General features: G+C 39.7%; 1 long non-coding RNA gene across 1 annotated transcript in view; it reads left to right on the forward strand.

Moving 5' to 3' along the window:
• Positions 1-10,730, forward strand: part of LOC147654824 (uncharacterized) — a 28,166-nt gene extending 17,436 nt beyond the window's left edge. Inside the window, exon 3 of the long non-coding RNA XR_015283203.1 lies at positions 9,842-10,730. This is a non-coding gene — a long non-coding RNA (uncharacterized LOC147654824). The remainder of the gene's footprint in view (positions 1-9,841) is intronic.
• The last annotated feature ends 5,733 nt before the right edge of the window (positions 10,731-16,463 follow it).

Genomic DNA, 16,463 nt, shown 5'->3' on the forward strand with positions numbered 1-16,463 from the left:
GCATCCTTTACGTGAAGATTAATCCTCAATAAACATGCCTTCAACAATCAGTTGGTTCACTCTATATGTATAGGAAGGAATTAAAGTCACAGAATCCTCATAAGATGCTTATTTTAAAGTACCATAATTTCCCTGCTTATCCTGTACTTTCTTCTCTAATTCAAAGGAAAACCGATTATTACATAGGCATAAGAAATGTTTCTAATTTGGCTTTTTCCAGATCTCCTCTTAGCAGATTTTTTATTACTTTCTCACAGATTGCCCCAGTTTAATATAGAAACTGAATAAATAAGATGTCAGAAAAAAAATAAATTAAAAGTTTGTCATAAAGAAAAAGTGCACCTCTTTGATTCCTACAGAGAAAAACTGCATTGAAGAGATACACGTTTTCTGAAAGATTTAATTCTACCCTGAGCTTAGTGACAACTGACTGAGGCCTAAAGGGTTCAGAGTGGCCTTTCCAAAGACTGGAGGAAGATTAAAATTTGTCTAGTGTCATGTCAGGGAAAGTGTTCTAGTGCAGATTCATTCAAGGACTCACAAACAACTGCAGCCATTTAAATTGGTTCTGTCAAAACAAGTCATGCCACAAATGTTCTTAAAATTTGAAGACAAAAGGAGATTAAAAAAGCCAGATCTCAATTTTGTAGCTCAGTCAACCCTCTCTATTACCTAAGTCATGGGTGAAAAGTGCTTTCAGTTAGAAACCCTATAAAAACAGGTGATGTCATCTTAAAAATGGGCAAAATTTGTTATTCTAGCTTAATTTGAGTTCTTGCCTTTATTTTAACACAAAATTCAAATCAAATTAAGATTTGATAACATAAAGAATTTAGTCAACAAAACCCTTAGAAGAACAACTATCCTTCCCTCATTCTAATTCCAGTCATTTTGTGAGATGGAGTTTTCCCCCCACTCTCATTCTGATACCAGTGTATCACCCATGCAATGCTGGTCATTTGAATCTCAATTATTTATACTTTTTCTGAAAATGTGAGATATTTAGGTAGACCAATATATATATTTGGCTGGACTTTTATTATTTCCGATATATTTATATATTGACACCTTCCAGCACGACTTTATAGATATGGCATATTCTTCCTGGCAATTGTTAAGACTTTCAATCCCTACTCAGCTATACATCTGAACAGAGAGGAAGGAAATTATTGCTGTATGGGAGAGCTCATTGCTTGTCTTATCTCTTCTGTGCCATCTACACAGGCGTTCAATATGAGAATAATTATTTTTGTTTTCATTTTCATATCTTTTGGTGACTTTAGATATACAAATATCTTTGTTTGGATGTCCCCTGATCTCTGTAGGAGGGGAATACCACAGCATTCTGCACACCAATGTACTGTTAAAGAGCTGCATGAAGGTAGAAAGGAGTCTGCTTGCAGGGCACTGTGTGAGTTGCCCCAGCAGGGTTTGGTATAATCCATCTGACTATACTGATTGTAAAATCTTTAAGATAGTGGTAGAAAAGTGCCTTGAGGGTAACCCTAGAGCTAAGCTTTCTCAGGTATTATTGTAGAGAAGTTGCCAAAGGCTTTTAACAAGCCAGGGAATGAAATCCTGGTTTTATTTAAGGCAGCAAGCATTTTGCTAGTGATGTCACCAAGTATATCTGTTCAGGTGAGATGCAGGGCCCTTACTTCCAGCAAACCTTTGGTTACCAATAGGTCTAAAGAAGAGCATTTTTTCTCATCTAGGGGAAGGTAATAACTCTTCACAGCTAAGTGATCTGAGGAAGATGGGGCTAGAGACAAAACAACAAACAAAAAAACCACAATAAACTTTTCCCTAGACTATTTGCAGTTGTCTGTGGTTATGTTGCAGATCAAGAAAATTATATAACATTATTTGACCATCAGTTTTACTACATATGATCACAGGCTTAGTCTACAGTAAACTACCTCACTTTGCCTTTCTTTCTTTTTCCTTTCCTCCCAGAACAGCTTAGACCTGAGGTTCTCCAAACCATGGTTACTCCACAGGGCATGTTTTTACCCAAGCCCCTGGGCTGAGCAGCAGGTGTAGCACAAGGCAGAGGGTAAGCCTCTGGGCAAAATGCTAATGGTCAAGCTGGTGACCTGCTTTGCACAGCTAACATGTGAGTGCTTCCTCTGAGGCTGTCCCTGCTACAGGGAAGGTCTGGGCTCTCCAAGTGGTGTGTGACTACAGCTGCTCATAGGAAGAAAAAGAATAGACCTTTCTTGTAAGCAAGTTGCCCTATTAGCTCTGAATTTGAGACTGACCTTTCCATTTTTGGTGAAATCTAAGACCTGGTGGCCTTTTGCTTCTTGAAAAGGGGCATATGGTTATGTACAGGGCTCATGTGATGATATTAATGATTGATGATTAGTAGAAGGAAATACCAGGCACATGGCCTGTTCTATAGGGGATCATCAAGCTAGACATGGTAGCTGTATTTCAAGAAAATGCCTAAGAGCCTAAAGGCTTTCTAATAGCATTAAAAGTTTTATGATCTGGAGTAAGGTAATCAAATCTCATGCTTCAGGGCACACGCTGATCTCCACAGGAACCAGGAAGGCATTTCCCACCATGAGAGCTTTATGCAGTTGTCTGGGTGGTTTCCATCCTTTCCCAGATTGATGGTAAATGGAGCCTGTTGGAAGCAGGATATTTGAACTGCATGGACTGACCCCCACATACCTGTGTCCCCATGTAGCTCTTAAAAAGCAAAATATTTTGAATCCTATAGAAATGAATGCATTATGACAGGAAAGCTTCTGAAAAATGCCTTCAAAGTGAAACTTTAGGCCAGCTTTCAGTCTCTATTAGGTAGGTGCAGTGCTCATTGAATGCAGTCCCAGAACAGAGAACAATACTTGGCAAGCTGCTTCTAGTGAGGAAAAATGATTAATGTCGTATGTCAAGTGCTCATAAAATGGTGTGGCACTTGTACACAGTGTCTTTTCTCCTCTTAGGTATGAGGCTAGTCACTGCATCAAAGCAAAGCAGAGTGTTCACAGCATCGTTTTTGTTCTCCAGCCCCTAATGCACTGTCATGCCAGCCAGCTTCTCTGTATGCCCATCTGATAAAATCTGTGCTCTGTTTTGGCTGCCTCCTTCTCCTCTTCTACTTTTAATTGTCTCTGTGGCTTTTTTATTCCCTTTTTTGTTTTTTCTTCTCATTCTCATCTGCCCAACTGAAGGAAATAATTTGTCAGTTGTTACTGAAATTTTTACTTTGATCTGGATAATGTAAAATATTTTAATCTGGAGTGAAATATGATGCTACCACTTTGTGATTAGGGAAAAAAAAGAGATTTTTTTCTCATGGAAACACTTATATCAACATGTATATATACACAGTAGCATGGATAAAAGAAAATTGTTTCAGCAAGGCAACATTTGCCATCAGTTTAAGCCAAGGTTTCTTAATTTTTCCTGTTTGGAACACAATGTTTAAGAATGTTTTTCTTATGATGTCACAGTCAATGTCCCTTTTGGGTCCAAAGTTAATATTCCTTTTGACACCTCAGTCAGTATTTTCCCCTAATAATACACTATATTTTTGTCATCATTTTTCACAGCCTTGTAAAAGTTGTAATGATGCAGCCAAAAAAGAGTTTTGAAAAGCTGCGTCTCAGACACCAAGGTCAAGAAAAGCAATTGGCTCCTCATATACTTTGTGAGTTTAATGACCAAAACAACTTGAGTTTTTGTAAAATGAAAGCTAGTTCTCTGTCTGAGAGAAGACAAAGTAGTGAAATTACCATGTCATTTCTTTTTTATTTACCAGTTAAAATGGAGAGACCCCCCCCCGTCATCCGTTCAGTAGAAAATATAGAAGTAGCAATTAAGTAATACAATTATAATGCAGACCATAACAGTGTTACTGTTGTCATTCTGCATGGAAACAGCAGAACAAGGTGAAATAATTCACAGAAAATACTACTGCTGGAGAAAAGCTTCCAGTGTTCATGTTGGGATCTACCTGGAAATGCTGGAACAGACAAGCTCTCAAAACTGTGCACCTTTGAGGCAAAGCAGGAAAACGAGGAGTGACAAGCTTTCACACAATGGTCATTTGTACCTATTTCTCTAATGGGGGCCCAAGATGATTTGATTTGGCTATACACATCCTTGTGAAGCTGTCATGATCTCCTCGTTCTTTCCTATGGTTTGATACCAGTGGTAGACTTGACAAGTCTGAAGAAGATGGGAACGGCGGATTTTAAGAACTGGTTTAGGGAAGGGAGAGCGATTAATCTGAAGTGGGAAAACAGTAAAGCTGTGGCTTGTGATACAAGAGGGATGATCTTGGAAAAAAGGACAAAAACTGTTATCCTACTGCAGGAAAAGAAGGAAATCCAGTAGACAGATAACAAAATATGGTCAGAATTTTTGTTAGTGGTTTTGCTTTTTGTGAACCAGAATGCTACAGTACTAGAAAGCAGTGGAAGAAGGGATTATGAGAAGCACAGCTACAGATATACAAGGCACAGCTGCAAACAGCTTCTACAACATGTTTTCTTTGCTCCTTTGCTTCAGCAGAAGAACACCTTACACTCAGTGAGGGAGACTAGAACAGTCAATCAGTCAAACTCCTAGGCAGAGTAAGGGAGAATGCACAACCTGCAGTGTTTTCAGTGGACAGTAAGAGGAACAGAGTATCTGGGCAGGGAGAGAAGCATACAGCAGATGTGAAAAGGTGAGTCTGTTCCACCTAGGACTATTAAGGAACCAGTTTGTTGCCATTGCAACATCACTTACAAAACACAAGCCCAATCCCTAATGAGCTTATCTTTAAAAATAAGAGAAAGCCTTTCTTGCCTCACAGTACTTGTTATGTGCTCAGAATGTGCTGTTCTCTTTCCAAAAGCTTTTCATCTTAAAGTGAGTTTTCGCCAACCAGTCTGAGACAGCTCTGTGAAACAGCATGGCAAAAGAACAAGGCTGCATGCCATTCAACTTTAATAAGTCATGGGAGAAGATATTGTTTAGCCTTGCAGAGTTTATGCTCTCAGATTTATAACTGTAAGTAATTAAAAGGAAGCAAGCCATCTTGGACCTGTCTATGCTCCAGCTCTTACAGGGCCCAGTGTCTCGCATCTGGCATGGCTCGAGGGCCTGTGTCCTTTTTGAAAGAGAAGGGACTAATTGGGTTGGCTGCTCCTTGCTAGGGGTGCAGGCAGCTCTGTGGGCATTGGGGAAGAGTTCATGGGGTCTCCAGGCTGGCTAGGGAAAAAGAACTTTGCTAAACTTTTCCCTTCTTACAAAGCTGACTTTTTGGTCTGTTGCCATTACAGCGACTCCAGTATTTGGGACCTTTGTACAAAGCTTTGGATCCTGAAGGTCTGGGCTGGGGAGTGAGTGCACATGCAAAGCCACAGCAGAGCTGCGTCCCATGCTGCCTCTGGGAGGCAGGTGTGACCAGAAGCTGGGAGCAGGTTGGGGAGGTTTGCAGAGGTGGCAGATCTCCCTAGGAGACTGCTTTCCCTTGTAAAATGCACTAGGGAGGATCCTGGAGTTCTAGTCCTCATATGACCCAATGTCTATATTCCACTGCATATTCAGGCCTCTGTATTCGATATTCAGACCTTCTCAGAGGTGAGTGCTGTCTTTGTCACCCACTGTTTGAGCTCTCCATATGGTTACAAGTGTACCTATTGCCACCAGACCTGTGTACTCCAGTGGTCATGGATAGTCATGATCAGCTTTTTTTAAATTTATTTTTAATTTTTTTTCATTTTAAGGGGATAAAAGTTGTAGTGAAAACTTGTGTCATCTGGGAAGGTATTTTTTGACTGAAAAAGCCTGTTGCAGCTCACACTATGCACTGTTATCTAGTGCCTAATAAATTCAGAGACAAATACAAAAGACTCCCCTTGTTAAGAGCTGTCCTAGAGCTGAACATATGTGCTGATGCACAGTGGAAAAAATACTAACAAAGGTCCCAGTGTCTAGAGCAGTTTAAATACAGCAATGGCAACAGCCTGGCTGCTGATGCACAGTCCTGCCTGCTGTCTTCTGGGGTTTGATACCAACAAAACACCTGGGCTCAGAGCCACAGACCTTGAATTGGTGGTATCAGAGCAGAGGATGACTAATTTTTGTTAAGTGCTGAATGCAGGCATTTAAAAATGTTAAGTACTATTCCTCTGCTGTCTGTGTCTCTGTGCTCTGGAGCACACAGGATTGATGGGGAGCAGATACACAACAACAAAAAGAACAAAGTGAATACTTCTGCCTTCTTCAGGTCCACTGAAAGCAGACCAAGTCCCCACTGAGAATAATCCTGGGAATGTTCAGACTGCAGATCCTACCTAGGAGTTATTTGGGGGTGCTGGCTGGCAGAGACCTAAGGCATACCTGGGAGCCCTCTAACAGGAACTGTTGAGACTGTTGCATTCCAGTGCATAGGGCTGTTCTGGGCACTGTGTAATTTACTAACACAGCCTCATTGTCTAAAGGGGTTTACTCCAGGGAGCTTCTCAACTCCAGGATCTAGATATATGTTCCCTTGCCTCCCAACCATCTTCTGAAGTGAGAGAAAGGCAATCTCATGCTCTTGGGAAGGAGACTTGGATACACAAGTGAGAAGGGTGATTGACTATCCAAGTAACTGTGGGACCAGAGTGCTCTGGCACACATTTCATTGGTCACAGTCACTCTTACAAGGTATTTCTTCATTTTGTGCCAGACCTAGACCTACTTATTGCTTGTGACAGCAGGTCTTTGTCTCAATCTATTTTTTTCCTGACCCTTTTCTATGGAAAATGTCTATGTTTGTCCCTGAATTCCTTCCAGAACACTATCTGAATGGGCATGAATTGTTCTGTAATTAAACCAAATTATTTCAGCCCACAGGAATAACTGAGTGCAATTTATCTGGGAGGAAGGATGCATATGATCCCAATGGAAGCCTGGAAAGACTTTATCAGCATGTCAGAATAATTTCACAGCTTAAGTAGACAGGCCTAGAATAGACTCATGAGGTGCATGTATATTAGTAAGAGATTTCCTATATTATTTTAATTGCACTCACTTAAAAACAGCCTGTATGGAAGCAAAGAAAATTTTATTATTAATTGCACATTGGGCAAACACTTAGGAGTTGAGTCCAGCAATGTGACTACTGCTCAGGCTGAGAGCTTCAGAGGGCATAGGAGCTGCTCAAGTGATGGTAAGTGGAGGTTCATCTTCTCCCATTGCATTCATGATGTGCTTCACACTACTAGAGACTTTAATGGTGTTAAAAGAGGTCAGAAGGGGTTTTGAATCTCAGAACATCTGTCTGTCAAGACCCACTTCTGGGGTCATGACCCCACTTTCATTTATACTGGCAAGCTTGTGCATAAAAGTAAGGTTGTGACCTTTGTTTATTAACTAGTGGCTTAAAATAAGTTCTGGGAAGAGGGAATAAAAAAACATTTGCAAAACAGTGTATACTTGGAATGCATGTCAAGTGTAGGGTACTTTCCAAAGAGACAAGACTAGGGTGAGGTCATGCAAACATGCAATGCTTTGTATTTCTGTTTAGGTCATTCTTTTTCTCCATAAAAAGGTAAAATCTAACCATTCTCAAGGCAGAGAGAAATATAGCAGCAGCATGGTTCTGTTTATTAAGTGATTTAGATCTCTATCCTGCATTTAAATCATCAAAGTGCAGGAGTTACACACCTAGAAGTATATAGTAAAATTTTCCATTGGAAACTTGGGGGTTCATTTGTTGGAAATCAAGGCAGAGTGTATGCTACAGCAGATTAAGGTATTAGCAAGTCAGAGGATGACTGTGAAACACAGACAGGACCAGTCCTGAACAAGTCACATGTCCTAAGATATATCCTAAGATATATTTTCAGCACAGTCTGGAGATGAGTCCAATGCATCACTGGGAATTTAACCTCTGGTTAATGAATTTGCTATTACATTTTCTTCAGCAAAGCAAATTTAAACAAAGCATGCAGAGAGGATGACTGAAATGGCCAGGGGATGAGAGTTCTGTCTTCCAAGGTAGAGACTGAGAAGAACAGTGAAAGAAAGCATGGGTTGCACTCCCTAAATACATTGGTGAGTAAAGGAAACCAGGGGAATGAACTCTCTGAGCTTAAAGACCATGTTGCACTGATTTTTTTTTCTTTTAATATGACTATGAATCACCCTGGGTTAGAAACTGAAAGAACTGGCAGTACTGCAAAGTTTTAGCAGAGTATGATGAGTCTGGAGCAAGGAACCAAACTGGTTTTAAGACACAGCTTGCTGAATGGAATTGCATAGGAAGATGTTTGCAGTATCAGGAGACAGGGATCACCTATACAGACATTTAAACAGGTGACATTCCTAGTCCTCAGGAACAAGAAGAATACGATTACTCTTCTGCCAGTAGTGTATCCTGGGTGCCGTACATCACCCAAAACTCTCCTTAGCCTGACACTGGAACACTTGCAGAAAACTAAGGTGGAGTTAGGTCTGCTGCCCTACAGCAGATTTTCTGATGAAGAGGGTTGTTTTCCAGATATGTAGCCAAGATTGTGCATTGCTCAATGTCATAACATCGCTTGCAGTTATATGCGATTCTTCTCACTCTACAGTGTTTACCACTTCTAAATGTGGGTAGTCTGTCATAATAGCATTCTTATAGTGTTAAGCAGTGTCTTCCTGCCCCGTTTACTCATTTATTTTATGTGAAACAAATGTGATTTTCCTCAGCTCTTAACTATTTTAATTCCATGTATTCTTTTCATGGTCAATTGACATGTTTTCACTGAAAAGTTCACACAAATTTCCAAGTAAATGCTTCTTCCTTTCCCTCAATCTGTAATTCAGGTGGAAACTTCATAAGGATTACAAAAGGGACTAAAGAGTGACAGATCCTGATGCCTACCTTGTGCAATTTACTGACTTTTCAAACCAGATTTATTTTGGAGAGAGAAAAGACAATTCATACTCAATTCTTTGTAGACAGTGCAAGATTGTTGTTCACACAGTTCAATTATGCAAGAGAGATCAGGCAACACTCCTAGTCTTCCAACAATCCACAGCTGCATTGAAGCTCAGGTCCTGGTTGGAGTCTGATCACTGGGATTGCAGCTCATCAGCTTCTTCTTTTTATATATATATATCTGTGTCTGTGTGTGTGTGTGTATGTGTGTATAGATATATATTTTTTTAAAATTTTATTTTATTTTCCTTTTTTAAAAAACAAAATCAATAAAAGAAGCTTTTCCAGACCCAGGCCAGAGAGGACTCCCCTGGAGGAATATGTCACATAGAGAGATGAGAGAATTGAAATGTCCTTTCTTCCAGTCATGAGAAACCTTTCCTAATCACCAAGATCTGTGAAGGGCAAGTGCCCTTGCAGTGACTCTGCATAGCTCCCTCAGCATTCATGGGTGTATCCCATTAGGTGCTGTGGAGTTAGGCTTGTCTAATTTGTTTAGAAGTTCCCTGATTTGATTCTTATCCTCCAAGGGTAAGTCTTCCTTGTGGTAGACTTTCCCACTAATTTCAGGAGCCCAGGATTCCTGAAGACTGCTTTTACCAGTAAAGACCAAAGTGAAGAAGACCTGAACACCATGTACTGTTCTGTGTCTTTTGGCAAAGGGCAGCTGTCCTATTCAGCAGCAGACCCACATTCTCCATAGCCTTTTCTTGTTGATTTCTCTCACCAGAATCAACTCCAGGTGGGCTTTGGCTTTATAAATCCCATCTCTGAACAATACAGCAATGTCTGTGTTCCCTCTGTGTCACCTGTCCCTGCCCTGACTTCTTTTATGCACCCTTTTTATATTTGAGGCTGAACAGGATATGCTTGTTCATTTTGTGACAGGCCTCCTGTCACATTTCATGATTTCTTTCATTTCAGAATGGACAGTTCTTGAGATTGGAGGAGGTGATCCTGGAAAACCAGTTTGAAGCAGGAGCAGAGTTGAAGAAAACCAGTGGGAAGCACCATGGAGAAGAAGGAAGGCAATGAGCAGAGAGCAACAGGCAGCAGCTGTTACGAACACAATCCAACTTCCAGGACCACCCACTGCTTCACTGCAGGAATTGGGGTGGACTGAGTGTATCCTGCAGCAAGAATAAGGGAAATTGAGACTTAGAATTAAGGAGGATGGGTGTTTGACTTAAGGTGAGCCTGAGGGAGGAGAGGAAAAGATGTTTACCTGAGTGTTTAACTGCTTATATTCTCTTTTTTTTTTTTTTTTTTTTCCTGATACCTGGATCAGTGATTGAAAATTTCTGTTAATTGGTAATTAATTAAATTAAGTAAAAGTTGCCCAGTTTTTGCCTTTGGTGCTGACAAGTGCAATAGCCAAATCTTAATTTCATGAACCCCCTTTAGCATATTCTGCTTTGATAAAGTAGGGATGCATTAAAATCTTTGGAAACTACAGGTAAACTCAGATTAAGACTCTTTATCATGTCCTCTCTCAGAAGAGGGTTCTGCAAGGTATTAGGGCAAAGCCAGCTGAACTCTTCTCTACCATATACAAAACTAAAGGAAACTTTGACTACATTAATACTAGGCTGACCTAAAGATAATAAATGTAACCAGCTGATATGCTGGTTTGAATTTACTCCTGTACTTCTGTAATTGCTCAGCTTCCAAACTACATCTGGTTTATATCTGTTTTGGAGCCATGGAACAGACACACAAAAGGCTGCACCCATCTCTAGCTATTTCCTATTTCTTTGTATGTTTAAAAAATGCAAATTCTGAAATTGAATAAACATCAATAAAAGCAAATAAACAGTGTAAGCCTTTCTTCTAATATGATGTTTCAAAAACTTATTTTATGAGGTTCATAACAAGCTTAAGAACTCAAAAAGGGCATGGCTGGTCAGAGGACCCTCTACTATGCACTCAAGAAGAGATGCATGTGAAGACATCCAGATTATTCTGTCGGATCCTCACTAACAAAGGACTACATAGGATGTCCTCGTCAGCATGTCAGAGAGTATTAATTCTCTGCTTAGCATCCTAAACATATGAAAGTAAGTGGGAACTGGAGTGATAACACCTTCTAGGGGTAGGCCAACCTTTTTTTCCCCTATTGGAGCAAAGTCATTTGGCAGCCCAGGAACACCCCTGTTTCCCTTTGGCTGGTTCTCTTGCCTTTTTGCCTTTTTTCTCCCCAGGTGCAAGGGTGGATGAGAACTTGCTGAGTTGGTTTTGAAAATGTAAAATGTGAAGAAAGGGAAATTGGACCCTGGCTGTGGTTTAAATTGAAATGGAGATCAATGTCCAGCACTTTCAAGCATAATGGGTGTGTACACATTTTGGGAGCAGTTCTGTAAGTCTGATGTAAGTCAGTCTGCTTGTGTAATTCTACCATACCTTGTCCAGATTCCTGTCTGCAGCTATGTTTATTTTAGAAAATGTCTCTTCTAGTATAGAAAAAAAAAAAATCGAAACAAAAATTTCGTTGTTCTAGCACAGTTCACAGTAAAATCAGGATTAGAATTCTGCTTCTTAAAAACAAAGGTCTGCTAGCTGCCACATTGACTAAGCTACTTCATCCCTTGTTACTCTCTGAACTCTTAAGTGGACTCAGAGTTTTACCTACTACCACAAAGCAGTGTGTGAAAAGAAAGACACTGTGGAAGGCTGGCAGCCTTCTAGGGTGATTAGGTGATTTCTGATTACAAATGAAGGTGGGAATTATGTCCCAATGGGTGCTTCTAATCTTCATCCTGAGGCTGATGCACAGTCCCATGGCTCCTACTAGGAGATCTGCTAGATGCAGTTCCAGCATATATGTGAAGAACCTTTCTTGTTGCCATCCTTCTTGTTTGTATGTGGGACAGTTATCTATGATTGAGAGATCATTTTTCATTCAATAATCCCTTCCTCTGCAATTGTATTGAACTTGAAACTGAAGCAGTTTTTTACAGTTGCTGTTGAGATCCAGAAAGAGTTCTGTGGTATTAGAGGAAGAAAATAGATCTCCAACATTATTTGTTTTAAAGTCTAAGGGGATGGATTGCTCTAGGAACTGACTCAGGAAGCACTGAAAAGGATGGAGTAGTCTAGAAAGTACTATACTAATGGCCTGTTTTACAGAACTCTGAGCAATGGTGAGTATCACTTTGTCCTAGATACTCCATTCATAGCAAATATGTTATTGTAGTAAGTTTCTTCTGGAAAGCTTTGTCTTGTGTGTAGATGTCTGCCAAACTCGCCTGAAGACAGGGTCTGACCTGTGTGCTCTCAAAGTTTGTAATCTCGGAGGATGCAAGTCTTTCAGATACATTGGTTTTACCCTGCCAAAACAAGCTGAGAAATATCACCCTAAAAATAGCACTGTATTTTGGCTCTGTACATGCTTTAGGTAAGACATTCCTAAAACTTAAAATAATTGATAAATGTTTTAAAAACTACTCTGCAGAAACAAACTTCAAAACTGAAGAGGATTATAATTATTTGTATTTTTTTATTTGTCTTTCTTTGCTCCTTTCAAGGTCAAATCATGGCTGTTTTTTTAATATACAATGGTTTGGGTGGGTTGGTTTTTTTTTAAATTGTTGGTTTTGTTTGTTTGGGTTTTTTTTTTGTTGTTGTGGTCCTAAGATCTCAGATGATAAAGATTCTACCCAGAAAGTGTGAATAAAGCAGAATCAATTTGAATTAGGTGCTTACAGTATAGAGGGATGAAAGGAATGTGTCTCCAAAGAGATCATATTCAAATAAATTTATCCTTGTCTTATGTAAAGTTCCCTGTCTCATCTATCACTTACAGCTGCAGAAGAACTGAAAAATCTGGTACCTTACTTCATTGGAAGAACCTGATGAAACATAAATACTTCCTGCAGAATGAGCAAAACAAGTGTTCAATTATTGGACCAAAATGGCTTTTTTTGCCTAGGGATATTCTGTCATCCTTCTTGTCATGACACTGAGTCTGTGAAAATGCACTTTTGATACATATGTGCTTTGCACATGTTTTGCAAGTTAGGAAGTGTGAACTCTCCACTGAGAGGTGAATTGTTTTGTCAGCTGAATAAGCCTGGGAATAAAACAGAGGGAAAAAATCTAGAAAATAATTTAAGACTGTAACTCTTTTTTAGGCACCAATGCTCACCGTGAAACAGATGAATGATAGGAACCTAAATACCTGTGTAGATCTTGGCCTATATCTTGTTGATCCTTGTCCAGTGCCTTGTCTTGATGGCTTCTCTTTCTCTAATCATCTCCCTGTTTCCTGGAGTCCTGATTTATAGCTATTTCAAGATCCACCTTGTGAAACAAGAATGAAGGATGATAATTATTTCTGGACTTTGAGATCCCATGTTGGTAATGTATAGTCTGACACACTTCACAGTTTATATGAGAGGTCCATCAGGGTGCTGGCTTTGAAGGTGCCCTTCTACTGATTCTTATGTGAACTTGGCTGCCTGTCTGCAGCATGACTGTACAGTTTTGGTAAGCTTGGAAAGCTCCTTTAAAGGCTTGCGAAAGGGAAAGGCCTCATTTCAGCACATTTTTACCAGTGACATAATCCTCTCTTAATATTTTTGTATATAAAGCATCATGTCATTTACCAGGTCAAGAAACTCATTCCCAAAGAATGTATGCCTCTGACTCTGGGAGAGAGAGTTTTTAAACAAAAAAAATTGTTGTTGCCGTTCAGCAGCTTTCCTGGGTGTCTCGTTCTTTAGCTGATCCACATTCTTTCCCAGTGAGCAAGAAGATGATAAGGCACTAGTGCCTATTTATAACTTGCAGGGAGAAATGCTTGTTTAGTGATGCAGTACTTGGTGAAGACAAAGGAGAGAAAAAGAAGCCCAGTCCTAAACACTTGCCCTGAGTTCATTCTGTTGTAGGTTACTCCTCTGTGTTGGCATCCTTACTCTTCTGTGGAGGGCACCATGTGTGACTTGGCCTTGGAGAGCAAAATAAAACTACGTGTCCAGAACTGCAAAATGAGTCACCAGGAAACCATGTGTTCTTTTCATCTCCTCACAGTTTTGTGTTTGATTTTTGACTCTGAGAATGGCTATTTATATGATGGTAGTATTTAGAGGACCTGATCCAAAGTGAACCCTGCATTTCTAGGCTGTGTGCAAATACATGGTGAGAGACAGGCTCTGCCCTTAAAAGTCAGTGATCAAAGAGACCGTGACAACTAAAAGATAGGACAGGAAATGGATATGATGTGACCGTCCAAAAATTATGTCATAGTTCAATCACTTGCATTCTGAAGTACCATTTACTTTTCATCTTCTTCCTCCAAACAGTTAAGAATTAGGTAAAAGATAAAACAAAGTTCCAGAGGCAAAAATTCAACTTCAGTGAATAACTCTGGTTATCACTTACTACTTCTTGTTTGTTACCTTGAGCTGGATGAGAGAAAGAGGGATCTTGGATCTGTTTTCTACAGATGTCCTCACCACAGTGGTATGAAGATGGCAATTTTCCAGCCTTGTTGATTTTGTGACTCTTTTACTTTCAGTTTAAATCTCTCACATTGAATATATATGACATCAGAAATGTCATTAGCTCAGAGGTAGCTTCCATACAGAACAGATTTCTTTTTAACATCCTGTTAGATGAGGTTGTGTGAGAATTGACGAGGAATGTCCTTTTTGCCAGGCTGGCAGTCCAGGGTACTTGTTTTATAATCTGGCAGGGAATGGATTGGTTATTTTTTTCTTTTTCTAAGAGGTGGGAAAAGCTCAATATTAGGAAAGGAATGCTAGGAGCAGACAGCACAGCTTTAACAAATTTTCAATGAACATGACATTTTTCTTTCTGTGAGGTCTATATCCATATTGTTTCACTAAGCAGAAGGAAAAACAAGGCACCACTTCACCCACACAGTCTGTCTTCTTGGATGTCATTTTGTGGTGTGTCTGATGTGCTAATATCTCTTATAAAAAAGATTTGTGAAGTATGATTTGAATAAAACCAATAATTTTATGAAGATAACAGAGTTCTACTGGAATCACTTCAAAGTGTATTGACTACCTCAGTGGCTGACACCCTTTTTAAAGACTTTGGTAGGATGATCTTTTAATTCTCCACATATTTAGTCAAATTGAACTCTTTATTGTAAGAAGTTTTCCTTCTCAGATTTGATTAGAGAAAGCCAGTCTCTTTGTGCACCTTTAAATATTCCAACTAGAAAAATTTGAGGAAACTAAAGCCCCATTTATTTAATGTAATAATTAATGACATTTGTTTGTTATTATCCTGAGTTATGAGTAATACTGCTCTGGAAATTTAAGCATGTGATGGACAAAAGGAACTTCCTGAATGCCTGGGCCAACTGTAATGGACAAGTGAGCTATAAACCCCCTGCCTAGTACTTTTACTAAAAATACCTTTTTGAAGTGATGTCTGCATTGTGCCTAGGAGCCACAGTCCTAGACTACCAACACAATGTGGATAATACTGTCAGGCAAGGTCAAAAAGGGGTGACTATTCAACAAATTCATAGTCTCTTCAAAAGAAGATGACAGACCTCGATAAGATGGTTACAGGTATGTTCAACAGTTTTGGCTGTGTCAACCCTACAGTAGCTTAAATTTTGTCGAAGTTTTCTCAGGCATCATGGCAAAAGAGAGATTTCAGTAGGGATTTGAAGACCAGTAAGATTACTTTGTTTTGGAGACTGCATCTGAAATCTGAAATATGGGGAGTTAAATGACTGTAAAAGATGTAAGTCAGCTATCAGTACAGGTGAAACTGGAATATATAGGAACTAAATAGTGAGGAGCCTGAAGTTTTCCTGTGATGTGAAAGAGTGAAGAAAAATAGTTTAATTTCAAGAAATTAGTGACAGTAGTCTAAGAGATGGATTAGGAAAATGATCATTGTACTAACTTTCTGGATGGCTAGGAGAAGGATAGCCCTGTATGAATAAAGGCAGAGGAAAGAAACAGATAAATGAGGAGCCTGGCTGGGCAGCACATTCATCTGATGGAAGATCAGCTCTTTACATCCTTTTCCTGCTGAAGTGTGAGAGCTTCAATGATGAGGAACTGTCTTTCCAAACAAGTGCTCCATGCAGCTCTGACTTGTAAAATGGGGTTTTTTTGGCTGTGAGGAACACTTTTCCTACTTACTCCCTATAAAATTACCCTCTTCTTCTGCTGAAGTTGTCTAAATGGGAAACACAGAGGAAATACTAATCTGTGCTCTGTTTTTCTTTACTGAAGGGAATGAATGTCCAGGAAAGCAGGCACAGGTGACACAGGTGTGAGGGACAGATGGCAGAGCTCTTCCCCACAGCTCCTGAAGTGGCCAGACACTGCCTAGGCTTGTTCCACAGCAGTGAATCCCTCTGCCTGGCATACACTCACTTTGTATAGTGCAAGATGAATGAAGCAAACCAGATAACTTGGCCTTGAGATGCTGCAGTCGTGAACAAATTGTCCAGAATAAAAATACTCAAAATACACTAACCTCACAATCTCCCCTGACTCTGGATTTTCTTTTCCCCATACTGAATCCATTAATTTAGATATTTTGAATATGGCTT

Source organism: Cyanistes caeruleus, chromosome 2 (genome assembly GCF_971803275.1).
Source record: "Cyanistes caeruleus chromosome 2, bCyaCae1.hap1.1, whole genome shotgun sequence".
Classification (NCBI taxonomy): Eukaryota; Metazoa; Chordata; class Aves; order Passeriformes; family Paridae; genus Cyanistes; species Cyanistes caeruleus.